This window comes from Cibotium barometz, chromosome 47 (genome assembly GCF_041138505.1).
Source record: "Cibotium barometz isolate CiBa-2024 chromosome 47, ASM4113850v1, whole genome shotgun sequence".
NCBI lineage: Eukaryota > Viridiplantae > Streptophyta > Polypodiopsida > Cyatheales > Cibotiaceae > Cibotium > Cibotium barometz.
The window spans coordinates 23,696,443-23,712,296 of NC_141092.1; positions in this window are offsets into that span (position 1 = coordinate 23,696,443).

Here is a 15,854-nt window from a genome sequence, read left to right on the forward strand (position 1 = left end):
CCTTTAGGGTTCTTCTTTCCCTTCTCTTGCTTCTTATCTCCTCTTGAGAATCCCATTATCTTTTTGGATGTGAATTTTAGTTTTCTTCGGTGGTCCTCTAGGGCCTTCTTAGCTATGGCCCTTAAGTAGGCATGCACCACTACGGGTCCTTTCTCAATGGCCACATTGGCCCTGTATCTCAAAGCTTCTGCATATATTTTTGCCCAATTTATTTTTTATCCCTTTTTGTAGCCCTCAGAAAGTTGTAATTTTTTGCTGAGATATCTTTTTCCTTATCCATAAACAAAACATTTTGCGAAAAGGAACTAGAGATGGGCTCTTCAAACAGGGTCCTACACATCCTTCACCTAGTGCATGTTTCCTTTCTTGGGGATATCCTTGGCAAGGTTGTATTTACCCTTAGGCTCTATTGTCCCTTTAGAATTTCTCACTATCTTTGCATCAAATCCCAATGGCTCCTTACCCTACACAATGATTGTGTCTATGTTGACAAAGGATTTGAGGAGCACAAGAGCATACTCTGGGTCAGCCAACTCCACCCAATCGTGCTTCAATGGGTACTAATTCCTAGTTTCTCTTCCCACTACCTTCTCTTCTCCTCTATGATGTTAAGCACACTCTACAGAGGCTAGAATGTCAGTCCATTGAGCTTGGCCTTGCCTTTCCCCTTCATTTTTGTCTTGGGACCATGTTGTTTTTACTTAGCCTTTGTGTGAGCTTCTTGTTCATGTTCTTGTTGTGTGTAGTTGGGTAGTGCTTCAATGTAACAGGGCTTCTCTTGCTGTGTGAAATTGGCTAGTGCTTCAATGTGTCAGGGATTCTCTTTATCTCTATTGCTCTCTATATTTGTAGCTTGCTCTTTCTTCTCATGATAGTTTGTTTGCATGTCGTTTCTTTTTTGCACTTTCATTGGGTTGTGTGAGCTTGTCTTGTCATCGCTACATGGTACTCCTTCTTTTAATGTCAAATTTTTCTCTTTTTTTTGATGATTAAATCTTTGATTTGACTTTCATGATGATTTGGCTTTCTTCTAAAGAGGCGACGAGGGTAAAAAATAAAAGCCATATCTCATGACAAAAATAGAGATTGGTTAAGGAATGTTTTTTTTCTACAAAGTAGGAATCGTAGAACATTTGAGCAAATCTTTTAAATTTTTTTTGGATATATGCTGACACTTAATGTGTTTTGGGAAAACCTTCCTCCAAATCTATAAAAAAAATGCCACCTTGGGCATTGCTGGTGCATTTGTTAGACCAAATGGCATAACACGATAGGCAAAGATGCCATCTTGAGTAGCAAAGGCTGTCTTGTGTTGATCCTTTGGATCAATTGACACTTGATTGTAACCGGAGAATCCATCCAAGAAACTATTTGCCTTTTTCCCTGCAACTCGTTCCAGAACATGATCCGTGATTGGAAGTGGGTAATGATCACGTACAGTAGCTGCATTTACCTTCTTGAGGTTTACACATACTCGAAGTTTTCCATTTTTCTTCGGCACCACTACAATAGGGGAGACCCATTCAGTGTGTTCAATCTCATAGATAAATTCTGCCTCTAAGAGCTTGTCTATTTCTTCTTTTATCTTTCGTGCAAAATTCTCATTGTAAGTATAAGGACGTTGCTTGGAAGGCTTTGCATCCTCTCGTAATGGAATTGTATGCTGACATATGCTTGGATCAACTCCTTTGAGGTCTTTATAACTCCAAGCAAAAACATCGCGATACTCCTGAATTAATAACTTCTCCTCATCTAAGGACAAGTCTGTGGCAATCCACACATAGCGAGGCTCTTCTCCTGGCTTAGCAATATCAATCTTTTTTGCATCTTCTGGACCATCATATGAAACCCCTGGCACGCTTGGTTTTTGTCGCATGGGCTGTTGAAGAACAATCTTCCGATCTTGAAGAGTGTACTGTGTGAAGTTGGGGGGAACATTGAGACCTTGTTCTTGTCCACTTGAGTCATCACTCATTGAAGACCATGCGGTTTTGAGCTCTCCTTTGCCATCTTGCATCGGATTTTTTTGTTCAACCGTTTTATTTGTCCACTTGAGTCATCACTCATTGAAGACCATGCGGTTTTGAGATCTCCTTGACCATCTTGCATCGGATTTTTTTGTTCAACCGTTATCTTTGCACTTCCGACATTCTCTTTTGAATCGGTTTTAGACTTGAGTTTTGGTTTTTGTTTCTTCGTTTTTTTATGATTTTTGCTAACAGTTTTTAGCTTTTCTCCTGCTTGGAATCCATCTGATCGTTTTACTTGGTCTTTGATACTATCTTGTGCTTGGACATAGTATAGATATCCGTTCTTTCCTGAGAAGTGAGGTGGTGGTCGAGAGAGTTCATTCTTAGACACCTCCTTTTCTTTTTGTAGTCTCTCACGTCGTTCCCTCTCATCTTGTTTACGGATTCTTTTATGGCTCTTACAGCATTTACGTTTAGGTCGGCTTTGAGGGATCTCTACTTGAACCTCCCTTCCTCTCAAGAGTAGGCGTGCCTTTCCTAACTCTTCCTCAGGGATTATCACATTATTATCAAAATCAGAGTCCCATCCATCTTCCTTATCAGCATCATTAGCAGATTCGAGTGTTAAATCCTCCACTGAGACTTCCTCTACCTGCAGAGCTGTTGTGGATGCTTCCCTATAGTACAAATCATCTATAAGGTCACGTGGTTGTACCATTCGTATAGGAATAATATCATATCCATCTGAGTCACAAAATTGAATTGGCTTAGGTAAAGCACAGGTCGATAATGTTGCAAGGACATGACTCCATTCTAGTGGATCAATTAAATGCTCAGGGAAGGGTTGTGGAATGTATGCCTCATCTGATACACTTCGATAACCCTTAAGTCTCTCAGTGTTAAAATCCCTTTATGAGGCTCCACACTTCCACAGATCTTCTCGCCCATCTGACAATGTAACTCTTGAGCCCTCAGATGAAGCAGAATCAAACTCATCTATTGGAGACCTTGTTACATCACGATAGGAGTGATTCCTTAGGTTGACCCTTGTGATGACAGAATCATGTCAGAGGTACAAATAATTGTATCCCCAATCTTGAATCATTTGAAATTGTTGCATGAATGGTCTACCCAATATCACTTCATAGTTTGGATGTTTTTCCAAAATCCACTACTGCAAAGGTGTGCTCATATTCAATCCCACATGTGGTGACCAATATGTTCTCAAGCAACCCAAGGGGATGTTCTAAGCTTCCATTTGCTAGCTGCAAGCGCATCCTGGTACTCCTAATAGTTGGTTTGCCCCACTTTTCCCAAATGGACCTTGTCACAATGCCCACTCTTGCACCACTATCAAGTATTGCAGTTGAAGCTACTTTTCGCACTTCTAATGGGAGGGTAGCATTTCCCTGATCGTCCTCACAAAATTTTCCTACTTTGTTGATAGGAACAGGCATAACATGCTTTGTCTCACGGTGTATAGTACAATGATGGTGACCCTTATGTAGCAATACCTACTCTGACAAACATGTGGCAATATCATTCCACAACTCAGGTCGAAGCTTTATCAAATCAAGCAAAGGTAAGGTACAAGCCACTGGTGCTGACAAAATAGCTTGCACGATACTCATATCCATCTCCTTTGTCAACCTTTTATGCATGGAGGGTATCCTCAAGGTTTGAGAACAGTTCTCATATTCTCCCAAATATGATGGTAAGGTTTTCATTGTATGTTTACTTCTAGGAGAAACAATTGTTTGAACTTCCTCCTGGATGCTTGGGCATCTAAAATTGTTTTCTGTGCCCCTGGTAAAATCCACCTTAGAGAATGGAGGTAAACTAATAGAGGACATGTTCTCATTAACTTTCTCATGAACTGCTGCCCACATCTCATTTGCCATGTCCTCGTTAGCATCAATAACTTCATCATTGCATGATGGGAAGGCAAGGCTAGGCGGTGGCAGAATACCTCCTTTCAATTGGGTGTCAATTGGTGCAGACCTCTCGCTATGAGCTTGTGAAATGAGCTCACTTTTCATTTCCCGACTTGATGACACTTCTGGTATGGTTTCTAATGTTGGCTTAAGAGAGGTTGGGCCCCGAGGAATAGGTGGTGGTGTTCCCTCAAGTATTGACTGAGCTTTCCTAATGAGTTGCTGATGTACAGCTAGATTGGTCTTCTCCTCATGAGGGTTTGGGTATTCTTGAAGCTTCTTGGGTAGCTCAGATAAAGCTGCAATGCGACTTCTATGAGCATCAATGATGGCATCTAGAGTCTCATTCACTTTATCCACAAAAACAGAACCCCCAGAACTATCCTCAGTCGTACTAGCCTCATCTTGTTTAGCACTAGGCCCAGGTTGAGGTTGATGCTCCTCATGCACTTCTTGGGATGTAAAAGTTTGATCCCTCATGTTTTGTTTAGAGGCTTCTTGAGAACTAGTGGATGCACTTTTAGTTCGCTTGTTTTGGTTCTTTTTCCTCCTAGTGGTCCTTTTTCTATTGGAATGTAGGGTCTTGTCCACTAGATTTGCCTTTGCATCCCTAGTTCGAGGTGTCTCATCAGTTTGCATTTCGGCATTTCGTGTATGTGAACTAGTCATAACTCTAAGTGGCACAACATCCTCATTCTCAGATGAAGGTGGTGATGGAACTGCCCCTACAAGGTTGAGTGAGACCTTTGGTTGAGAGGTGCCTTCCTCATGTGGTTTCAGCAGACAATCCTTTGGACAGTGTTCTACACAACACCCTAGACAATATCTTTCAATTGGGGGAAACTGTGGTACTGTTGTATTGGATCGAACTGCTTGCCTTGAGCGATGTGGACAATCACGAGCCCAATGGGGTTCTCCGCACTCATAACAGGGGCCCATTAGTTTGGCTTCTACTTTCCTTTGCTGCCATTGACCTGAGGGGCCTGGAGTCCTAGGTTGGTAGCCGCCTAGCAACATCAAAGAATTTTGTTCCCCTGGTTGAGTCTCCAGTGCTTGGCTTGGGTATGCGGGACTTTCAAAGAGATTTTCCTTGGATGAATATGATGCATATTCCTCCTCCACATAGCCTGGGTTTACCAAGTCTCTACACATATTTGAATTGTCATAATCAACAACCCTCACAGGAGCAGTCCCAGGAGCAGGGGGTTGAGCACCAAGAACAGGTCGTGCTTGCTCTTGTGCCATCGGTGGCTTACGTTCAAAATTAGTATACTGGTGATACATTTGTGGAGCAACTCCACCCCTTGGCTGCTCACGTTCCTGTCTCATTCTTGCAATGCGAGTACATTCCTGTGTGGTGTGGGTAAAGTTCCAAGCACAGGCTTGGCACCACTTCTTTGTGGGTTGGTTTGTGACTAGAGGAGAAAATTTCCGACATATATTTTGCATTTTAGAGCCAAATTACTACTTTCAGCTGTCCCGCACAAACCCTAAAACAGAGAGTACTTTCCCACACCTAATTCTTACTGTGTTCATTTGGGAGGATAGTAGACACCATTACCTACCCATAGAACCTTCTTTTGTCCAATTCCGACATCATTTGGGCATTCTACCAACATCTTGCATTTCTTCACTATGCCGAAGGGAAGACCACGCAAGGGTGGGGATGTTGTGCAAGACATGATCATTGGTGATGAGGACATGGAAGGTAATATGGATGCAAGGGATGCATTCATCAATGAAGACAATGGGGGCAATGTACATAATCAAATTTCTCAAGGGACACAAGCGGCGGTTAACCATGACACCCTCATGCAAATGCTTGTACAACGGTTGGAGACCTTAGACTCCAAGCTTGATTCTCATTTTGAAACATTATCCTCACGGATTGGTGTGATGGAGGACAAGTTTGGGAAGTCTCAAGCACAAGAAAAGCATGGGAATTATGGTGACTATGAGCAAAGAAAAGGCAAGGGCATCTTGAATGAGGATTCCATGAAGGCCGTACAAGAGGATCCATTGGGAGCATCCACTCGGGGATTCATGGCGGATGCACGGAGACCTCTTGTCAAGGATATGTTTCCTCCTTCTTTTCATTCGGGTTTGTCTCACCCTAATGCATCAAAGGGTCCTACCTCTTCTAGGGCAATGCATTCAAGGGAAGAGGATGAGGCGTTTATGAATGATGGAGAGATTGCACTCGATTGGAATCAAATGTCCTTTGCCCAAAGACAAAGGGATGCTCACGAGAAGTGGATGGAATTATCGAATATCATCAAGAGGGATTACAAAGACTTTGCACAATTTATGGAGTCATACTCGAAGATGCAAAGATTCAAGCCCTCTACCCAACATGATAACCCATCCCACATATCTTCCAAGGATGTCAAAGACAAAATCTCACTATCAAAGTTCAAAGGTGACGGGTCATCTCCGCAAGAGTTGGAGGAGTGGGCTACCAAGCTTGACACTTATTTCCAACTTTACCCAAAAAGTGAGCGTGATATGGTACAATTCTCCTCCTTACATCTTGAAGATTATGCTCATCAATGGTGGAGGCACTTGGTCAAACAAGGGAACACGCCATCAACTTGGGAAGGATTGAAGCGGGAGATGAACTTGGCCTTCATTTCACCCTTAGTGCTTGACCGATACCATGAAGAATGGTATGAGCTTTCTCAAAAGGGGATGATGGTGAGAGATTACATCAAGAGATTTTTGAAGCTTTCAATGTACGTGGAAGGCTTGAGTGAAGACATGAAGATGAAAAAGTTTGTGCATGGGCTTGAACACTTCATCAAGGCGGATGTGTCGGCTCAAAGGCCTAGCTCTCTCAAAGAAGCTATGAGGTTAGCCGAACTCTATGAGCCAAAGTACAAGAGGTCTCAGCCCATGACCTTCACCAAAGACACACTCAAACCAACCACTACTTCTTACAATTTTGGGAAAGGTCCTACCTCTACATTACCATCCTCTAATCCAAGAGCCCCTACATCATTTGGGGGTGGACAGCCAAAGAATGGGATACATCAATTTGATGCCAAAAGGAGTAGTGACTTCATGAAGAAGAAGCCCTTTCAACCCTTCAAGAAGACTCAAAGAATGGATGATCCAAAGATTGAGGAGTTGAGAAGCAAAGGGCTATGTTTCAAGTGCAAAGAGAGGTGGTCACCCGGGCATGTGTGCAAATCAAAGAAGATTGTGGCCACTATGATCCTCATGGATGAGGAAGAGAACAAGGATGACTCTCATGACATTGAAGAATGGGAGGATTGCAATGAAGAAGCACATGAGGAGTCACTTGAAGACCATTCTTTCATCACGGAGGATGGTGAGTTTCCGTTTGATCCAGGAGGTGGAGTTAAGGAAAGCCTTGTGGATGGAGACATGCCTACCAATGCAGAAATTTCAGCTTGCATATGCTCTATCTCACAAGAGTTGTTGGCGGGTTGCAAGAACCCAAGCACACTAAGGTTGGTGGGGACCATCAATGGGAGGGTTGCACATATTCTTGTGGATTCCGGGAGCACTCATAGCTTCATCAACTCTAAATCCATCAACTCTCTCAAACTCAACACAAGGAAGACACCTACAACGTTCCAAGTGCAAGTGGCAAATGGGGAAAGTGAGAAGACTAGTTTGGTTTGCCCTTCTACAAAAGTGGTTTTATCCTCTTCATACACTTGGGAAGGTGATTTGGTGGTTTTGGATATGGGTCCCATCGACATTATCATGGGGTGTGATTGGTTGGCTTCACTTGGTGACATTCACATGAACCTTCAACAAGGTTTCATGAGCTTTTTACATCATGGGCAACAAGTGGTACTTGCTGCAAATGCACCTAAGAAGCTCTCTTTGATCACTCCAAGGTGACTCAAGAAAGAGATTAAGGCTTTTGGCACTATCTATGTGTTACATGTTACCCAAGAGGGGATGGAAGGCAGTGGACAGCACATAGATGAGGAAATGGCAACTCTTCTTAAGGAGTATGAAGATATTTTGCAAGTGCCAAAGAGTCTACCACCTAAGAGGGAGATTGACCATGCCATAGTACTTGAAGGAATGTGGAGTTTCAAGAGGATGATTATGTGCTATTGAAGCTTCCCAAGAGTCGGCATAACACTCTCAAAGGTGTAACCAACTCAAAATTGGCTCATAGGTATTATGGACCATACTTGATTATCAAGAGGGTTGGTGATTTGGCCTACAAGTTGGATTTGCCTTCTTCGACAAGGATCCATAATGTGTTTCATGTATCTAATCTTAAGAGGTTTATGGGATCTTTGCCTCAAGAGATGGAAGAGCTTCCACCCATGAATGAAGAAGGTGAGATCATTTATGAGCCGGAGAGGGTTATTGGCAAGAGGACAAGAGAGTTGAGGAATCGGAATATTGATGAATACCTTGTCAAATGGAAGCAATTACCCATGGATGAGGCTACTTGGCAATCATTGGAGTATGTCCAACAACATGGCTTACTTGTGGATGACTTTCCGTGACCAAGTGGTATGGTTTACTTGAGCAAATTGGGTAATATGAGGAGAAGTATACATGCTGTAATTTCTGGACAGCTTTGGGAAGGTCTACTATTGGGCCTATTTTTCTACTCCAACAAGCTTCATGGCGTATCCTAATGAAAGATTATGATGTGGGCTACATATGGCTGAGTGTACATATCATTTTCAGCCCAATATATGGAGTCTAAATGAAGGATTTTCAAGGGTCTTCATCGACTAGAAGGGCTGTCATAACAGTCCCACTCATACACTTTGGGCTTGAAGCTTTGTGGACTTGTATACATCCAGATTTTCATTGTATATGTGCTTTGGATGTACTTGAGAACTCTTAACCACTTCCCATTGATTACATTAGAGTCTCATACTTTGAGATTGTACATGTTATTGATTTTGAGGACAAAATCTTTGGGAAGGGATGGTTTGTAATAAAGTAGGAACTTTATTCAATAGGGTTAATAATGGGACAAGTCCATGTATAAAAGAGGGGACTTGGACCATGGTTGTAACTTTTGATGATCATTTTTAGAAATGGAAACTTATGTTTCTTGGAGCTCATGGCTTCTCTCTTGGCTTGTGGAAGGCTATTTCCATTCTCTTGGTGAGAGACTAAACACACTTAGGCATCATGTTTACATGGTGATTACTCATATTTTTCATGCATTACTTCCCTTCATTCCACAAAGTGACCACTAGTAGGTTTACTCCCTTCAAATTGGTATATGGGTTGGAAGCCATTGTGTCAATGAAGTTTGTGGTACCTAGTCTCAGAGTGGATGTGGAGAAACGGGCTGCACATGGATGAGTCAAGAAAAGAGAGAATTTATAAAGTGCTTAAGATGCATGAGATTAGAGTCTAATAGTAGAGGCAAAGCAAATAAGAAGAAAAGCATGGGTGGATAGCTGGCACAAGAAGAAGAAGGTATTTGAGATAGGAGACCATGTCCCAGTGTTCAACTCAAGGCTAGGAGCACACCCGAGGAAGCTCAAGCTTAGATGGATAGATTCATGCAAGGTAAGAGATGAGAGACCTATGGGAACCTTTTTTCAAAATGTTCTTAGAGAAGTCGGGCTATTTTAGACAAAAAAAAAGGTACTTTCATGTATTCAAGGAGTACCTTAGGCAATTTCTTGAGATCTTCATGGATGATTTATGTGTTCACTCACAAGAGTGTGATGATCATATAGAACACCTCAGACTTGTGTTTCAAAAGTGTCAACTTTATCGTATATGCTTGAATCCTGATGACAAGTGCAAATTCATGGTAAGACAAGGAAAAATCTTGGGCCATATTGTTTCTCGCAATGGGATTTCAACAGATATGGATAAAATTGATGTCATTGTCTCATTACCTCGGCCTATCAACCCTAAAGGGGTACAAACATTCATGGGACATTGTGGCTATTATCGTAGATTCATCTACATGTACGCCGTCCTAGCCAGACCATTATATGCTCTTCTTGTAAAGTTTAATTGGACTGATGAGTGTGAGGAATCCTTTGAAAAGTTGAAGCAAGCATTAGTGACTGCACCCATCTTACGGGCACCAGATTGGAACCAAATCTTTCATGTCCATATTGATGCTTCAAACTTTGCAATTGGATGTATCTTGGCTCAATCGGGAGAACATAATAAGGATTTCCCAATCTCATATGCTAGTCGTCAGGTGAACAATGCTGAGAAGAATTACACCACAACAGAAAGAGAAGGTTTGTCCATGATATATGCACTGAAAAAGTTTCGCCATTACCTTTTGGCAAACAAATTCATATTTTTTGTGGACCATCAAGCATTGCTATATTTGGTGAATAAGCCTTGTGCAACCGGAAGGATTGTGAGGTGGTTTATCATCATTCTTGAGTTTGATTTTGAAGTGGCAGTTTGAAAAGGAACAACTCATCTTAGGGCGGCAGATCATTTGTCTCGAATCACCTCTGGCGAAGCTCCTGTGGGTGTGGATGATGATATGTTAGATTCAACACTTTTCCTTGTAGAGACAGCTCCTAGATGGTCTGAATCCATCTTAGAAATTTTGACAAGTGGGCAGATACAAATAGCGGGTCCTAATGTGGACCTATGGCGACCATTCAAGTTAATCTCAGGGAGATTATATCGTCAGGGTAATGATGGAGTGTTGAGGCTTATACCTAACCTTGATCAATATGAGGAAATCTTGGAATGGGCACATGCGGGTATCGGTGGAATCCATGCATCAGCTACTACTTGTGTATGACATATATCTTAGGATGGGCAATGGTGGCCTACCATGCATGCGGATGCTGAAAAATTTATTTGTAACTGTGCTTCATGTCAAATTCAACAGCCAATTCATAGTTGGAGTAAGTATATTGTGGACTATCTTCAGCATGGTCATACGGATCAAAAAATTTCTAAACATCGAAAGCGTGCTATTAAAGTTGAAGCGGCAAACTATATGCTGATAGAGGGCCAACTCTACAAGAGGGGCAAGGATGGCAACTTACGCATGTGTGTATGTGAAGCTGACTATTTGAAAATCTTAACTCATGCACATGCAGGTGTTGGGGGTGGACACTTTTCGGGCAATACCACAGCTAAGTTGATTAGGTGGTCTGGGCTTTGGTGGCCAACCTTACAAATGGATGCCAAAGAATATGTAAAACGTTGTGACGATTGTCAAAGGACCAAACCTCCCATTACTAAGGACAATATGCCATTGCGGCCTATGTTAAGCACAAGTGCTTTTGCAAAATGGGGTATTGATTTTGTCGGTCCCATTAAACCTCTAGCTCGTCACACGCATGTAGAATATATTATAGTCGACTATTTGACCAAATGGGTAGAGGCAAAGGCTACAGTCAAAAATGATGCCAGAACCACAGCCAAGTTCTTGTATGAGTACGTGTTTACACGCTATGTCTTACCTATTGAGATCGTTAGTGATTAAGGTGTGCACTTTGTGAATGAGGTCATAGAGTTTTTGCTTCAAGAATTTATGGTAATTCACAAGCGTTCTGCACCCTATCATCCCCAGACCAATGGACAAGCTGAGAGTACTAACAAGATTCTCTGCACAGCACTCACCAAGATTGTTGAGGGACATAGGACTGATTGGGAGCAAAAGTTGCACTCAGTTCTTTGGGCATATAGGACAGCCTATAAAACATCTGTGGGCACAACCCCATTTGAGCTTGCTTTTGGGCTAGATGCAATTCTTCCCATTGAATTTCTTGTACCTACTCTACGAGTTGCTAAACAATTGGATTGGACTGGTCATGAGCTTTCACAACGCATTGATGAATTGGAAAAGCTTGATGAGACCCCTTATTGGCGATAATGGGGATGTATGCCGAGAAGAGGAGACAAAAGCAATGGTATGATAGAAATGTAACAACTGGCCAATTCAAAAAAGGGACCTAGTGCTCCTGTACACACTTAAGAAGCATAAGCGAAAGCTCAAAAAACGTGGCCTAGGACCGTTTGTAATTAATGAGCTTACTCCAAGTGGTGCAGTGCGTTTAGAGACACTAGAAGGTGAGCAAATGCCTAACTTCATTAATGGAAGTCGTCTCAAGAAATACAATGAACCATTAACTGAAGCCATGCTTTAACAAATGCATGCTGCACAAACACGGAAAGAAGCACTTGACCGACTTAAACGTCAGGCTCAAGCAGAGGCTAAAGCTAGAGTTGCAAAAGCAAGGAGCGTCGCAAGGCTTCTATGTTGGCCCTACAGTTGGCTACTGATGAACCATATGTCGATCCTTTCAATATTCAAGTGTGCCTTAATCTTCATGAGACTCCCTACTTTGTCTCTACCTTAATTGACTCTGGTGAAGATTATAATGTTCTCTCGTTTGACACATGGAAAGCCTTGGGACAACCGACACTTGTGCACATTCCTATTGACTTACGAAGCTTCTCAGGTGACGATAACCCTATAGAGGGAAAATGTGTCATTATGATGTCCATTTAGGATCACCAGATGTCAGTGCCCTTTTATGTGGCAAGTAAGTCCAAGGCAGTGGTAGAGGCTGTTCTCGGTCGATCATGGTTAAGTGCTACCAATTGCTCATTAGATTGGAAGAATAGACAATACAAGTTGCAAATTGATTCTGATTTCATCTTGGGATCTGCTACTCCACGAGCTTTATCATGTCAAAAGGGTGGTGTTTCTACCCTACACAACCCACTTCCAAAATCGGCTCTTGAAGCTCCAACACAAATGATGTGGATAATTGATGAGTACTCAAGTGAGAGCCATGGCTGGCATGTTCCAACTACTTTAGTCGCTGCTCAAAGAAGGCCAGGCAAGAAGGAATTATCAATTTGGCTACCCAAAGATGCGTACAAACTGGTACCATCTAGCCCAATTGCTAAGCCTCCTAAAAAGCACATCTTTTCCATGCCTAAACCTTAGATTGTTACTCGTTGGGTCCCAAAGCATGTTCTTAGAGCACAAGGCTATTATGAGGGTGCAACAGCAATTTGGCTTCCTAAATGCCATGGTTTGCTAGGGGTAAAAGAGTGTATCAATAAGATTCCAAAAACCACCCTAGGTTTTCCATATCAGTGGGTGCAAAAGAAATCAACACAACCTCTTCAAGATAGGATAGGTGGCTGTGATAGCACCTACAAATCTACTTGTGTTGATCTTCCTAAAACATGTATTGAAACACCAGTTGTTCCAATTTCTCCTTGTTACACAATTCCACCATCAACTTGTGTACCTAAGACAAGTCCAAATGAGTCTCATTTGAGCATGGATTCTAGCACTTCAATGCCTAAATCCTCTTATCTTGCTCAAATTCCTCGACAATTGCTGAAATTCCCACCTCTTAAGAAGGACATACCCAAAACCAAAGATAAGGTATTAACACTACAATTGAAGCTCTTTGGTAGATCAATGTCTGAATAGTGTGGTTCCTTATGCCTTTAGAGGATTGTGTTCTTTTGAGATAATCTTGTCTACAATGTTTTTGATTGGGATTGTAATGATGGATATGAGTGTTCTAAATTTCATTGTTCTACGTCCAGATAACTCCTGATGGATATTTGGCGAGATACATGTCCACCATGCATTGACCCCGATAGTACTCGACCTGATCATCGCGGGGGTTATAGTGCCCCTCCTTTTCAAACACATTCTAGGTACTTCTATGCTCCCTTAGGTGAAAATTGCTGTGGGCATCACTTTGTCACGTTATTCTATCAACATCATCACCCATTTCCACATTGTCAGGAGTGTGCACGACTCGTATTAGGAGAAGCTTCACATATTTGTTGGATATGCCGCTCTTACTTTAGACGATATGGCACGGGCTTAATGAAATAAATTGTGGGAATTACACCCCAACGCCATAATCTTCTTAATGTGAGAATACCAGAGAGAGAGGACCAAATCAACGTAGATTACCTGAGGAGGTTCAAGCACAACAATGGAGGGATACATGCTTAAATGACTTGCAACCACCTATCTTGCAAGCCCTCCTTTCCCAAGCCTCAACATGTCAATATTGGATCAATATGAGTACCTATATTGCGCAGTTCCAAAATCGAAATTGTCTGCTTAACCTTCCCATAGAACCAATGCCATATTTTAGCGAGGAAGCACTCCTTCCTCTACCACCTTCTCCAGAGGCCGGTTTTTGTGTCCCTGCATCCTGAGGAAATTGATACCATCTTTCCAGCAGACGTGGACACGGATCCACCACTAGCGCAAGGGTAAGCTCAGTGACTCCACAATAAGATTAACAAGCCAGGGCACTTTTCTCCCATTGGGATTTTTCCCTCGGCTATATTCGGTGATTGGCACCAATAGCAAATTTTATTCCTTTCTTTTCTTTTCTTGTTTGTTTATAAACATTTTGCAGAGATCTCAGCTAAACAAGAGCATACAAACAGTCCACCTACCGTGCACACAAATTAGGAAGGGGGGAGACATGCAATGCCTACTAGGAGCAAAGAGAAGCAATCTGCACAACATCAGCAATGCATCAATGCAAACGAACAACATCAACGAGCACTACAACAGGTGTATTCAAATCATAATCTTTTGTTCTTTATGTGCTTTTAACTTTTGAATACATTATTTGCATGTTCACACATAGTTGGCTGGTTTAAGTTTTAGATTAGTTGTTAAAATGTGGTGAGTGATTTCTAGATCTTAGAGGACTTAGTAGAAGGTATTTCTATTTGAAGACAGTGTAGGATATATACCAATGGAGTATGCCAAGTTCTTATGCTCTCAAGGTATATTAGTTATCCCTAGTGGTAGCTACCTCTTAGGTATGAGTTAGGTGCTAGGATTAATAAAAAAATTTACGAAAATATATCCTAAATAAATATATAAAGTGAATCGAGACATGACGTGTCTACAGCCATGTGGAATGCTTGGTAGGACCTGGGGTTGTCTTAGCACCTCGGGGCCAATGCCTTGGTCTCCATGGGGTGAACACTGACGTCTAAAAGCTTCAGAAAAAGACCTTCAAGGAATCTATCGCCTTGATAGATGTTGGTAGGACTCTGGGGTACATTATGGGCCCTCGAGACCGATACCCTCATCTTCATGGGGTACTCCTTATGTCATAAAAGAAAGAAAAGGGTCTGTCGCCCTTGAGATACTTAGCGGCTTTTAGATTCTCTTGGCGGAGGTCTCTTGGCCATTGCTTGGGTCTCATTGGGATGGAACCTTAATCTTTATCATCCTCTACACACACATCGAAAAAGAAAAAAAAAGGGTCAAATAACCATTGCTCATATTTAGGAGTAGGTTTGCCACTTAGGAATAACTTAAATACTTGTAGGACATTGAGACTGCGGTCATAACCTGTGGTGTGCAAGCACACTTGCCTTTGCATAGCACTATCTACCACTTAGTCTCACTTTGACTAGTCTTTACTCACCTATTTTAGCACTCTTTAAAACTCTAATCAGCCTTTCACTTGTATGCTCACGTGCGAAATTGTCATTGCTGTTTTTTTTCTTTCCTTTTCTTTTTTTTTTCAATAAAAGGCTTTACTTGTATCCATTTTTTTTGCAGCTCTTGCTTCTACCGTACTCGAGGACGTGCGCAAGATAGGAAGGGGGGAGTGTTGCGTGATAAGTGAAGATCAATGCAAGGATGCAACAAAAAGATACTTAGGGCTCTTGTAAAGAGTTCCAAGTTGTAGATGAGTGTGGGAGTGGGCTTGACAATAATCCCACATGGGAACTTTTGGGAGTTTGAGTTTTTGTATAAAAAGTGGCTCAGTTGAGAGCTTATGGACACATTGGGCAAACTCATGTTTGAGCTCTCTTGAGACTAGCTCTCCCTCTTTTCCCATAGAGGCGCAAGCTCTTCTCTCTCCCCATCTACATTGTTGTAAGTTCTATTTTTTGTTAATTCAATGCAATGAGTTGATATTTGTCTCTCTTCTCATGTCTATTCTCTAGTGTGCATGTTTGTTATTGATAG